At 40.6% G+C, this 13,542-nt stretch overlaps 1 protein-coding gene across 1 annotated transcript in view; it reads right to left on the bottom strand.

The window, feature by feature from the left end:
- Positions 1–13,542, bottom strand: part of SLC22A8 (solute carrier family 22 member 8) — a 132,135-nt gene that overhangs the window by 77,573 nt on the left and 41,020 nt on the right. The window lies entirely within an intron of this gene.

Genomic DNA, 13,542 nt, shown 5'->3' with positions numbered 1-13,542 from the left:
TATAATATTTTTTCAAATTAAATTTTATGAAAGAAAAAGAAACCAGTCTAAGAACTGATGATTATACTTTATATAAGAAGGGAAATATTTGAAATTATGTAAAATCCTATCTCCCAATTGTATTAGAGCTCCTTCAGGACAGGCATATTCATAGCCCCTTGAAAGGAAGCTCTTTCAACAATCCTCCTCTAAGCAACATAGCTATCAATAATTTTTGACAGTCATCTTATATAACAAATACCTACTTAATTTATTGAATTAAGTTCCCTGGACTTGGTTCCTAGACCAAGGTGGTGCCTGAAACAAATTATTCATATGTCATCAGGTGATTTGCAGGACAAATTGCCATAAAAATCACTGTGGAAAGAGGTATCCAACTGTACTCCTTCAACTGCTCTTGTGAAAATCCAGGCTCATTCCCAATCAGCATGCTTCTAAACAAGTGAACTAGTCTATCTCCTATAACTTCCTGTTATATACATTCTGCCTAGTGTTACCCCTTCATCTATCACTTCCATTTATGAATCTTGTAATCTGAGTTGGGAACTGAAACATATGAAAGAGGTTCTAGATTCCTACTTTTACCACTACCAACTCAAGCATCTAATACAAGTCACGTATTTGACAGCAGCAGTTGTAGAAACTAGTCGCCAATCTAAATTATGTCATTTGAAGGCACCAGGGACCTTCAATAGGCACATTCAGAGAGCCCCTGAATGGACTTGTACTTTCTATATTCTAATCTGTAAAGGGAAATCAGTGGATGCCTTTTTAGCAAGAGATTCACATTTCTTTTGTTTGTTCCTCTCCAGTTTTTACAATCCTCCAATTACTGACACTATTCCTCTCAAATCTGTTCTCTGACATTTGTCCTTGGATTTGGCACTGGTATTTCATTAACAGGTACTAGGTCCAGGTGAAGATGAGACTGCTCACATGCACTTCCTTAAACATGCCTCTCAAGTACAGTTTCTCTCCATCTGTAAACCTGTGAACTAAACAGATAAGCTTTCTGTCCCCTACACATTACTCAGACAGTGGAGTGATGAGCATAGTATAACCAACACAGACATTTCTATTCAAAGAGATGTCATGCAAAGTACAGAGAAGTCATTGATCCAGAACAGTTCTGAAACCCAGCTGGGCAAATGTTGCAGGTTCCATGACTAAGACCCATCCATTTATTCCCCAAGAGTTGTTCTATATGACTCCTGGCTACATCCTCCAGGCTGTTTGTTCTGCCTTCTAAGTCATCTTTTCATTTTCATTAAAATTGACATATAGCTGAAGACATACAGTTTTCTCAGCCTGATTCTTATCAGTAATGTTTGAGGGTCCAGTGGTCTATTTTCATTGTCTACTGTCTCTGTCCATTTCTGTCCAAACTGGCTGTGTTTCTCCTGATATAATTCTATTAAAAATTTAAAATGTACTGGGTCTCCTTTGAATCTTATTGGAGGGCCCACTCATTAAGTAAAAGACATCTAAAAATCTCCCCAAGTAAGCCCATCTCCTTATTATGCTTCTATCAGAAACAATGCCCTTAAGCTTCTTACAAGTGATTTTTTAATTGAAAGAATCTGTGGGTCATAACATCAAAATATTTAGAGAGCCTTTTGAACTGAGTAATAATCTGGGGCATCATGTAAGATAGCTTTGATGATTTAACAAAGGTTTTTTTTTAAATTTGTGTGGGTACATAGTAGGTGTATGTATTTATGGGGTACATAAGATGTTTTGATACAGGCATGAAATGTATCATAATTACATCATGGAGAATGAGGTATTCATCCCCTCAAGCATTTATCCTTTGTGTTACAAGCAATTCAATCATACTCTTTTAGTTATTTTATGATGTACAATTAACTTATTATTGACTATAGTCACTCTGTTGGGCTATCAAATACTAGCTCTTATTCATTCATTCAATTTTTTGTTCTCATTGACTATCCCTATCTCCCCTCAATCCCAGTTCTCCCACTACATTTCCCAGCCTCTGGTAACCATCCGTCTGCTCTCTATCTCCATTAGTTCAATTGTTTTGATTTTTAGATCTCACAAACAAGTGGGAATATGTGAGGCTTGTCTTGCTGCGGCTTATTTCACTTAGCATAATGACCTCCAGTTCCATTTAACGATGGATCTTTTTTAACATTCAACTCCCAACTTATTCATGTTTGACATTTCCTTCTTTTCTCTGCTTGTATTTTACTCTAAGCAGCAATATGAAACCAGGCTGTATTTTTAGCACTTTACCCAGAAATCTCCTTATCAACAACACCCAGTTCATTAGGCATGTTTTCTGCTTTCCACATACCATATGGAAGAATATTGCTAAACATCTGCCATTCACAACAAGAGGTCCTTTCCTCCAGTTTCCATGTTTTTCACATTGCTTTAAGTCTTACTCACAACTGCCTAAAAATCGCAAGCTTCTAAAAATATTTTCAAGACTGTTCAAGCTTTATATAACTCTCTCATCAAAATCTTTCTAGTTGCAGACCACTGCCCACTGCCAAAGCCACTTTCACATGTATAGATATTATTAGGATAGCACTCTGCTCCCAGTATCAAAAGAGGTATGAATTACCTATTGCTGCAAAACAAATCATCCCAATACCTAGCCACTTAAACAACAAACATTCACCTCACACAGTTTCTAAGGGTCTAGCATCCTAAAGCAACTTTGCCAGATACCTCTGGTTCAAGGTCTTTTATGATGTTGCAGTCAAGGTGTGAGCAGGGGTTGAATTTGTCTAAAGGACTGAGTGGTGCTGGAGGATCTGCCTCAAGATGGCTCACTCTCCAGCTGCTGTTGGAAGAAGGCCTCAGTTCCTTGACAAAAAGGCCTCTCCTCAGGGAATGTCCTCATGGCATGGCATCTTGCTTGCCTAGGAGTAAATAACCCAAGAGGCAGAGCCACCATGCCTTCTTACGACTGTCTGCAAAGCCACACACCATCACGTCTGTTTTGTTCAGTTACTCAGAAGTGAGTCACCATGTCCAGCCCACACTCAAGTAGAAGAGAATTAAGCTCTAATTTTTAAAGACAGGATTATTAAACTGTAAGTGCCTATATTTCTTTTCAAAACCACAAACTGCATCACTGTTCAACTTCTACCTTTGCCCAATCCTGTGTTCCTTCTATGCTTACAACTATTGGTTCTAAGAGTATGCCAAACAAAACCTTCCTGCATGTACATTTCTGCCTCAGACTCTCTTTCCCAGGGAACCAACCCAAAGAAACCTATGGCAATGGCTAACACAGCAACGCTTTGGCCAAAATAGATGGGCCACCAGCAAGAGTGCTACTAATATATACAATCAAAAGAAGTTAGGAAGGGTAATCAACAATTTGAGGGCAGATTCCCCGATAAAAAAATTATTTCTTTTTAAATTTCCACATCAGAGTAGCCTCTCAGAAGCCAAAACCAGTGGATGAAGAAGTTGTATTCCTAGAAGGAAGACCTCTGAAACACCAGAGTATTTGCATATTTAAATGATTCCTGCAGACCTTCTCAAATGAATCTATGCCATTTACTTGCATGAACATGCACTGGAAACATTTTGAGGACTGCTGGGCACAGAGTTCATGGTGGTATAAATATTCAGGGACTCAAAGAGTCATCATTCTGCCGTTTTAAAGCAGGAGTTTTGGGAGTGACATAATAGAGTATCACAAGCAAAGCCTGACTCACAGCAGATCCACAATCACAAAGGAGTTATTCCCCCATTCCTTCCTGAATAATGGGATTCACCATACTTGATGGCTTGCAGAATACCCACAGGTCCTTGACCTGTAGAATAAGAGCCACCATGGTGGAAAAGGTCAAGCGGAAACAAGAAAACTGTATCTCACTCCCTCCCAAAATAGTAAATCAAAAATAACACTGTGTTCCTAGTGAATAACAACTTTTCTACCCTTAAAAGCTTAAAGCACACAGGGGTTGTGGTCTCCAGAATGTCTCCATCTAATTGTTCGCGGGGCCAGACTGAAGTCCACTTGAGTCTGGCCCTGAAAATAATTGACGGATTGTCTTATTCTGTTTAGTGTTGCTATAATAGAATACGTGAGGCTAAGTAATTTATAAAGAGAAGAGGTTTATTTAGCACCCAGTTAGGTGGGTTAGGAAGTTCAAGGGTCTTACCATGGCTTCTGGCAGGGGCTTTCATGCCGTGTCCTAATATGACAGAGGAAGACAAATAGGAAGTGGACATGTTTGAAGAAACAAAACCCAAGGGGCACCCTGACTTTGTAACAGCCATCTCAGTTCCAGAGCTCTGCATAGCTTGGCCTTTGCTGTAATTGCATCACAGTTCAGCTTCTGCCTCTGCCCAATCCTGTTCCTCCACCTTCCCCAGTAAATTTCATGCCCACAAACCTCAGACTCAGAGTCTGTTTCACAGGGAGCCTGACCAGTAGATTCTGTATAATGCTGGACTGAAAAGAAACTATAGGAACTAAAAACCCCAAAACACATATTTTCTATAGAGAAGGGGAAGATCTGTTAACAGGTTCTACCCACATGTCTCGCTATGAAACTTCTTTAAGGAATTCCAGCCATGAATCTAGACAGAAGGACCAGCTGTTGTGCATTAGAGCATATTCTGGGTCCTGTTGGAAGAAAGAGCAAGGAACTAAGATTGTGAGGTGTACCGAGGTCCTGTGCTGTTTCCATCCACCTGGCGCCTTCACTTCCTTCACCACAATGTTTCACATAGCTCTGGAGAACTGACCAATCACGTTATTTTGAAGCTTATGTCATGAAGCCCTAAATCCAGCTGTACTGTTTTCTATTCCAGGATTTGATAGTCACTTAAACCAGCAAGTTTCTCACTTTGCTTAAGGTATTTTGTTTGCTGTCCCTTGCAACTGAGAGAGTCCTAACACAGGTCTAGGAACAGGTCTTGTTAGCCCTGGGAATATCTAGAGAGATTAGACTAATGAAGCCTCTAACAGGTTCATTTCTCATATTTGGAAATGGACAGATCACTAAAGCCACACACACCCTTTTCTTTTTTTACTTTTCTTAATATCATACATCTGCCAGGCTCCTTGTGTTAAGAGTCTGGGTGTATGTTCTTGACAGACAAGCCCTGATGAGCCTTGCCCACACCCCTTCCCGAGCCCAGCCTTGTAGAGCAGTAGTCCTAAGTGTGAGCCCCCAAAAGCCTGTTTAATCAATTATCTATAGGAAATTATCAGAGTGCTGTTCTCCTGTTGCCCCGTGAAGTGACAAGACTTTGGGGAAAGTGCTCAGGGCTTCAGTGGACCCCTCTCCACAGGGTACAGAGATATGGAAGAGCAGAGTCCTTGGCATCTGCATTTGAGCAAGACACAGAAATTTCTTGCTATATTTCCCTCAGCTGAGATGGTGGTAAAGTTTGCTCCCGCTACAGTTGTGTCAGACCGGGCTCCCCAAGACATTAAAGCTGCCCTCCTGATAGGTTCCACTATCCAGGCAGGTTCTGCCACAGCCACAAGGATGGCAGTCTCTGTGCTACATCAGTACCAAAAGACTGATTAGCACTAAGGAGTTTCTGAGGTTCTATAGCTTTCTATTTCCTCCCTGGTCTGAATTCTCACCCCAACCCTCATAAAGAAGACACACGTTCTTGCTTCTACTCTTGTAAGCAGATATTGAAGGTGGAGGAACAGGATTGGGCAGAGGCAGAAGCTGAACTGTGATGCAATTACAGTAAAGGCCGAGCTATGAGGAGCTTTGGAACTGAGATGGTTGTCACAAAGTCAGGGTGCCCCTTGGGTTTTGTTTCTTCAAACATGTCCACTTCCTATTTGTCCTTCTCTGTCATATTAGGACATGGCATGAAAGCCCTTGCCAGAAGCCATGGTAAGGCCCTTGAACTTCCTAACCCACCTAACTGGGTGCTAAATAAACCTCTTCTCTTTATAAATTACTTAGCCTCATGTATTCTAATCAAAACTCAGTGTCTATATCCTGCAGAGAACTACCATCCCACGGGTTCCAACAATCAGGTTTGTAAGTTTATCCTACTCACTGATACATGCTTTTACTCACCTGATAGTGGGATTGTATGCAATTGACTTTGCCCCTGCTAGAGAGCCCTGTGGATGGTACAGCCCTTTGCCACAGCCCAAATTGTCTCCATTGTGATGCATCCTTGGTCCTTAACTACCCATTTCCTCTATCTCTTGGTCCATTGTAAATCAGCTCTTTATTTCAATTTCCTTATTCTATAAATATTCACTCAGTTAAAGCACCACCAAAGCTGGTTGAAGGGGGAGTCTGTCAAAGAGGGCCACAAAGTCTGCAATAGTAGAAATAATGGAGATGAACACATAGCCATGGAGTGAGTGAATATCCTCATTAGTTGTTTCTAAAATGTGCAAAACAGTGCCTGGCACAGTGGGAACACTTGAATGTCACCATTGTTGTCATTGTTTTATTCCTATTGACTCTTTGTTGGCAGAGCATGTCAATGAAGGCTTCCAATCTAACAGGTGCCTCTCCAGCTTTCTGCAGAAAGCTATGGAGCAATCAGAGCTACTCCATTTATTTTATCCCTTTTTCACGTTGGACAGCTCAGTGATACCCTCAGGAAGGCAGGGTTCTGCTGCAAAAGAAAAGTGTAGCTCTGGAAAATCAGTGGAGGCTACAGTTTCTCATCTTTCCAACATAGAACCTACAGCCAACCCTGACCACAGCTCAGGTTCAGGCAAAGCTGGGGGGGGCAGCCACCTTTCATCAGGACAAAAAGACAAGAAACCCGTGGCCTCCACTTATTTTCAAAAGCCCTTCTTTTTGAAGCAAAGCTTTTTGAAGTACCAAAAATTAATCATTTACAAAGCATCCCCCATATTTTTATAAACTCAGAAATGTTTTAACTTTGAAGTTGAAATTTAATATTTTTTAAACAAATGTAAAAATTGATCTTTTTATGTTTCACCTAGAAAACTGAATAATCTGAATTACCAGGAATATTTTTTTTTCATTTTTATAATTATTTTTAAGTAAAAACTTTGCAATGGAAAACAAAATAGTGTATAGAAACATTTTGTAAACTATAAGTTGAAAACATTTATTACATGTTTTTGTTTTTAGTTCAAGTTCTGGGATACATGTGCGGAACATGCAGGTTTGTTACATAGGTATACATGTGCCATGGTGGTTTGCTGCACCTATCAACCCGTCATCTAGGTTTTAAGCCCTGCCTGACAAATACCTATTTGTCCTAATGCTCTCCCTCCTCTTTCTGCCCACGCCCTGACAGGCTCTGGTGTGTGATATTCTCCTCCCTGTGTTCATGTGTTCTCATTGTTCATCTCCCACTTAGGAGAACATGCGGTGTTCGGTTTTCTGTTCCTGTGTTAGTTTGCTGAGAATGATGGTGTCCAGCTTCATCCATGTCCCTGCAAAGGACATGAACTCATTCTTTTTTATGGCTGCATAGTATTCCATGGTGTGTATGTGCCACATTTTTCTTTATCCAGTCTAATATTGATGGGCATTTGGGTTGGTTCCAAGTCTTTGCTATTGTGAATAGTGCTACAATAAACATACATGTGCATGTGTCTTTATAGTAGAATGATTTATAACCTTTTGGGTATATACTCAATAATGGGATTGCTGGGTCAAATGGTATTTCTGGTTCTAGATCCTTGAGGAATTGCCACACTGTCTTCCACAATGGTTGCACAAATTTACACTCCCACCAACAGTGTAAAAGCATTCCTATTTCTCCGCATCCTTGCCAGAATCTGTCATTACCAGACTTTTTAATGAGCACCATTCTAACTGGCGTGAGATGGTATCTCATTGTGGTTTTGATTCGCATTTCTGTAGTGACCAGTGATGATGACCTTTTTTTCATATGTTTGTTGGCTGCATAAATGTCTTCTTTTGTGAAGTGTCTGTTCATATCCTTTGCCCACTTTTTGATGGAGTTGTTTTTTCCTGTAAATGTGTTTGAGTTCCTTGTGGATTTTGGATATTAGCCCTTTGTCAGATGGATAGATTGAAAAATTTTCTCCCATTCTGAATGTAGGTTGCCTGTTCACTCTGATGATAGTTTCTTTTGCTGTGCAGAAGCTCTTTAGTTTAATTAGATACCTTTTGTCAACTTTGGTTTTTGTTGCAATTGCTTTTGGTGTTTTAGTCATGAAGATTTTGCCCATGTCTATGTCCTGAATGGTATTGCCTAGGTTTTCTTCTAGGGTTTTTATGGTTTTAGGTTTTATGTTTAAGTCTTTAATCCATCTTAATTTTTGTATAAGGTGTAAGGAAGGCATCCAGTTTCAGTTTTTTGCATATGTCTAGCCAGTTTTCCCAGCACCATTTATTAAATAAGAAATCCTTTCCCCATTGCGTTTTTGTCAGGATTTTTGAAGATCAGATGGTTGTTGATGTGTGAGGTTATTTCTGAGGCCTCTGTTCTGTTCCATTGGTCTATATATCTGTTTTGATACCAGTACCATACTGTTTTGGTTACTGTAGCCTTGTATTATAGTTTGAAGTCAGGTAGCATAATGCCTTCAGCTTTGTTCTTTTTGCTTATGATTGTCTTGGCTATACAACCTTTTTTGGTTCCATATAAAATTTAAAATCGTTCTTTCTAATTCTGTGAAGAAAGTCAGTGGTAGCGTGATGGGAAAAGTGTTGAATCTATAAATTACTTTGGGCAGTATGGCTATTTTCATGATATTGATTCTTCCTATCCATGAGCAGGGAATGTTTCCCTATTTGTTTGTGTCCTCTCTTACTGAGCAGTGGTTTGTAGTTCTCCTTGAAGAGGTCCTTCACATCTCTTAGAAGTTGTATTCCTAGGTATTTTATTTTCTTTGTAGCAATTGTGAATGGGAGTTGACTCATGATTTGCCTCTCTGTTTATATTTGTGTATAGGAATGCTTGTGATTTTTGCACATTGATTTTGCATCCTGAGACTTTGCTGAAGTTTCTTATCAGCTTAAGAAGTTTTGGGGCTAAGACAATGGGGTTTTCTAAATATACAATCATGTCATCTGTAAACAGAGACAACTTGACTTCTTCTCTTCCTGTTTAAATACCCTTTTTTTCCTTTTCTTGCTTCATTTCCCTGGCCAGAATTTCCAGTACTATGTTGAATAGGAGTGGTGAGAAGGGGCATGTTTGTGCCAGTTTTCAAAGGGAATGCTTCCAGCTTTTGCCCATTCAGTACAATATTAGCTGTGGGTTTGTCATAAATAGGTCTTACTATTTTGAGCTATGTTCCATCAATACCTGGTTTATTGAGAGTTTTTAGCATGAAGCGGTGTTGAATTTTATCGAAAGCCTTTTCTGCATCTATTGAGATAATCATGTGGTGTTTGTCATTGGTTCTGTTTATATGATGGATTACGTTTATTGATTTGTGTATGTTGAACCAGCCTTGCATCCCAGGGATGAAGCCATCTTGATCATGGTGAATAAGCATTTTTGATGTGCTGCTAGATTCGGTTTGCCAGTATTTTATTGAGGATTTTCACATCAATGTTCATCAGGGATATTGGCCTGAAATGTTCTTTTTTTGTTGTGTCTCTGTCAGATTTTGGAATCAGGATGATGCTGGCCTCATAAAATAAGTCAGGGAGGAATCCCTCTTTTTCTATTGTTTAGAATAGTTTCAGAAGGAATAGTACCAGCTCCTCTTTGCACCTCTGGTAGAATTCGGCTGTGAATCCATCTGGTCCTGAGATTTTTTTGGTTGATAGGCTATTAATTACTGCCTCAATTTCAGAACTTGTTATCAGTCTATTCAGGGATTCAACTTCTTCTTGGTTTAGCCTTTGGAGGGTGTATGTGTCCAGGAATTTATCAATTTTTTCTAGATTTTCTAGTTTATTTGCATAAAGGTGTTTATAGTATTCTCTGATGGTAGTTTGTATTTCTGTGGGACCAGTGGTGTTATCCTCTGTATCATTTTTTATTGTGTCTATTTGATTAGTCTCTTTTCTTCTTTATTAGTCTAGCTGTCTATTTTATTAATTTAAAAAAAAAAAACACCTCTGGATTCACTGATTATTTGAAGAGTTTTTTGTGTCTCTATCTCCTTCAGTTCCACTCTGATGTTAGTTTTTTCTTGTCTTCTGCTAGTTCGATCATCCCAGGGCAACATCCCAGGTCAATTCCTGCTGTGCTGGCAGCAGGAATTTCAAGCCAGTGATTCATAGCTTGTTGGGCTCCATGGAAGTGGGACCTGCTGAGTGAGACTACTTGGCTCCCTGGCTTCAGTATCCTTTCCAGATAAGTGAACGGTTATGACTCACCAGGGTTCCAGGCACCATCAGGGTATGAAAAACAAAATTCCTGCAGCTGGCTCGGTGTCTGCCCGAACAGGCCACCCAGTTTTGTGCTTGAAACCCAGGGCCCTGGTGGTGTAGGCTCACCATGGAATCTCCTGGTCTGCGGATTGCAAAAGCTGTGGGAAAAGCGTAGTATCTGGGTTGGATAGCACAGTCCCTCGTGGCTTCCCTTGGCTGGGAAAGGGAGGCCCCCCGCTCCTTGCACTTCCCAGGCAAGGTGATGCCCCACCTTGCTTCTGCTCACCTTCCGTGGGCTGCACCCACTGCCTAACCAGTCGCAATGAGATGAACAGGGTATCTCAGTTGGAAATGCAGAAATCACCCGCCTTCTGCGTTGGTCTCACTGTGCGCTGCAGACTGGAGCTGTTCCTATTTGACCATCTTGCCAGAACCCCCAACAAGAATATTTTTAAAACAAAGTAAATACCACCATACTCCTGGAAAAAAAAATACACATTTGCTCTCTGCCAAGAAGCAGCAGCATGGGGTTTGTAAATAGTTGGATTCCTAGTAAAGATTCTGCCCAGCTGAAAGTTGGCTTTGAAAATAATGCGACCAGAAACTTTGGGAGAACAGAACTTTAAGTAGCTCAGATAGCCTTCTTAGAGTTTGGATTACCATTGATTGTTCTCCTAAAGTGATAAGAAGTTTCTAGAGGAACAGTGTGGAGATCAAAATGTCCTATGATCACCAGAATGCTATGTATCCAGCCCTTATGCACCTTGTGCTGTGCTTGTCTATGTGTGCTATAAGGACCCAAGTCCTACAGAGTCAGGAATCACCCTTCCCTTTAAAATCTTCCTTCTTTGACAAAGTCCCCCTCCTGCATGACTGCAGGAAATTCAGTTCTTTCCCAAAGTGTTCCGGAGAATACCAAAGGTAGCTGACATTTTCAACCAACATGGTGCCTCTCTAGTCTGCTTGTTTCCTATGGACCACCTCTGGTCCTGAGCTTCTTCTCTCCATAGCTACAAACTTTTTGGGTACCACAAACCATACTCCTCCTTTTATTCTCTAAGAACAGCCAATAACAAAGCTTGAAGATAACAAAAGGGGAGCATAAGACAGTAACTTAAAACTGGGAACTAAAGAGTAGCTTCTTTCTACTCCCGGTGTCACCCAAGGCTCCCTTCTGGTTTTTCCCTGCTGCCTCTGCTCTGCTCCCCCCATGGTGGGATCCATTCCCCCTTTTTCAGTTGGCATCTCTGGCTGACATGTTCTCCACCCCTAGCCAGCAAAACCAGATTCCTTTATGGCCAAAAAAATCTCTGCAGAGGTGTTTATTTCCTGAAGTCATTCTTCTATCATTAAGCAAAATAACTGGATTGTGCCAGCCCCTACTGGCTCATGTGTCACTAGTACTGGGCCTCCCTACCATTAAGGAACGCAGCACTTTCAAGTTCTCTGATTCTCCATGTGACATGCCCAAGTGAACCAAGACCGCCACTGCCCCAATCACCCACCCATTCCCAAAAAGTGAAAAATAAGCACACAAACGAGTGACTCGCGTTTAACTAATCTCAGAAACATTTGCATTCAGATTACTCTGCCTTAGAATTTCCTCCTCTCCACTCCATCAGGAGTGGGCATGTGCTTTATTATATCAACAAGACTAAGAAGCCTCACCCGAGTGGTCCCACTCAAAGAAGAGATTTCAGTTTCTACCTTAAAATGCAGAAGCCACTACAGATTAAAAGAGAAACACACACACTTTAAGAAACTCTCCCCTCCTCATCTTCAAAGTGTGGGGTAAGCATTCCAGATCTCTCAGCCTGATGGACAGCTTGGAAGTGGGAAGGACCAATGTCCAACAAGTGGCCTTTGCCCCATGTCCATTGTGCCTTGTGTCTTCCCAGCTGACTCAGAATTCCTCACACCCAGCCCCCAGACTACTGCTCATGGGCTCAGGCAAAGGTGAGAGTAGCCAGGGTTTGGCACTTGGGAGACTCTCAAAAATATTTTTTGGACAAACAAGTGAATATGAGCCCTGAAACTTTCCAGGAGTCTCTGTCCCATTGGGTTCAAACCAGTAAAAAGCCAGAGAAGTGCTTTCTGTCCCAAACATAAGCAAGAGATGGATGAGCCCTTTGTGCAGAAGTTACTAGACACTCTTTGGTGTGGAGGAGTTTTTGTTAATCAAACAACATCCAGTTTGTTTGATGAAAGATTAATATGGTTGAGGAGTTCAAAGTCATCTTCCAATTAAAGCATTCACTAAAACATGGCTGGGTTAGTTCGCAGCTACAAGGAATAAATACACTTTATAAAATATGAGTTCCTGGTACTCAGGTTCTGCTTCAAAGGAAGTCTCAACCTAGACCATATAATGAATAGAGACTGAAGGAAGAGGTATTGGGAACTCAACTGATTACCAGGCAGGGGAGTGTGAGAGGAAATGGGGAAGAGGAACTAGGGATATCAGCTTCATCCTGGTCATGATTCACAGAAATGAGTGCAGAGGGAAGACAAAGTCAGATGCCCAGACTGCGGTGTTGGGGAACAGGAGGTCATTGAGTGTAGATTGCTAAGAAAAGAATGGAGGGTAAAAAAATTGGAAGAGTTTCAATGACAGTCTATTTTCTCCAAATAGGAGAAAAGCTTATGGGAGATCCCAACGGACCTTATCTGAAACACTTTGAGGGATCCATCTTGCTCTTTTCTACATTCTTCGTATTTTCTAGGTATTTCTGGAGGCATAAGAGAACCCTTCTCTAGCTTTTTTTTGGGTGGTTTCAGCTCCCAGCTGTCACTACAATCCCCAGCCATAATCTCAGATCTTCCATCCTGTCAACATTCTTCAAAACACAAAAATAACTCCTTTCTCTCTCTCACTCGCACAGTAGAGTTCAACTGATTAAACTTATCAAATTATTTTAAATATTTATCTGAAATCAGTGAGACTAGAAACTTCACATTTTAGGGTAATGATGAGGTAGAAAAGCAAGATAAATTGTCTTATCGATACTTTTGATAGATGATTTTTAAACAATAAGGAATAAAGTTGATGTATAATTCTAAAAAGAAAATATTTCTTGGGATATGTGTTTCTAGATTAAGGTACTGAATAGCCCTGAATAGCGAATCACAGTTTTTCTTAAGGTCCTCCTCCCCTGAGGCTACACTATGGCTCAAAAAGGGCGGGATTATCATAAATAGAAAGAAGCTAGAGGCATTTTAGTTCAATAAAAAGAACATCTGGAAAAAGACATCTTCGTTACTGGAAATATTCAAGCAGAGGCTG

This window comes from Macaca mulatta, chromosome 14, assembly GCF_049350105.2.
Source record: "Macaca mulatta isolate MMU2019108-1 chromosome 14, T2T-MMU8v2.0, whole genome shotgun sequence".
NCBI classification, from domain to species: Eukaryota; Metazoa; Chordata; class Mammalia; order Primates; family Cercopithecidae; genus Macaca; species Macaca mulatta.
Note: the sequence above shows the minus strand (reverse complement) of the source record. Positions and strands in the feature narration are given on the sequence as shown.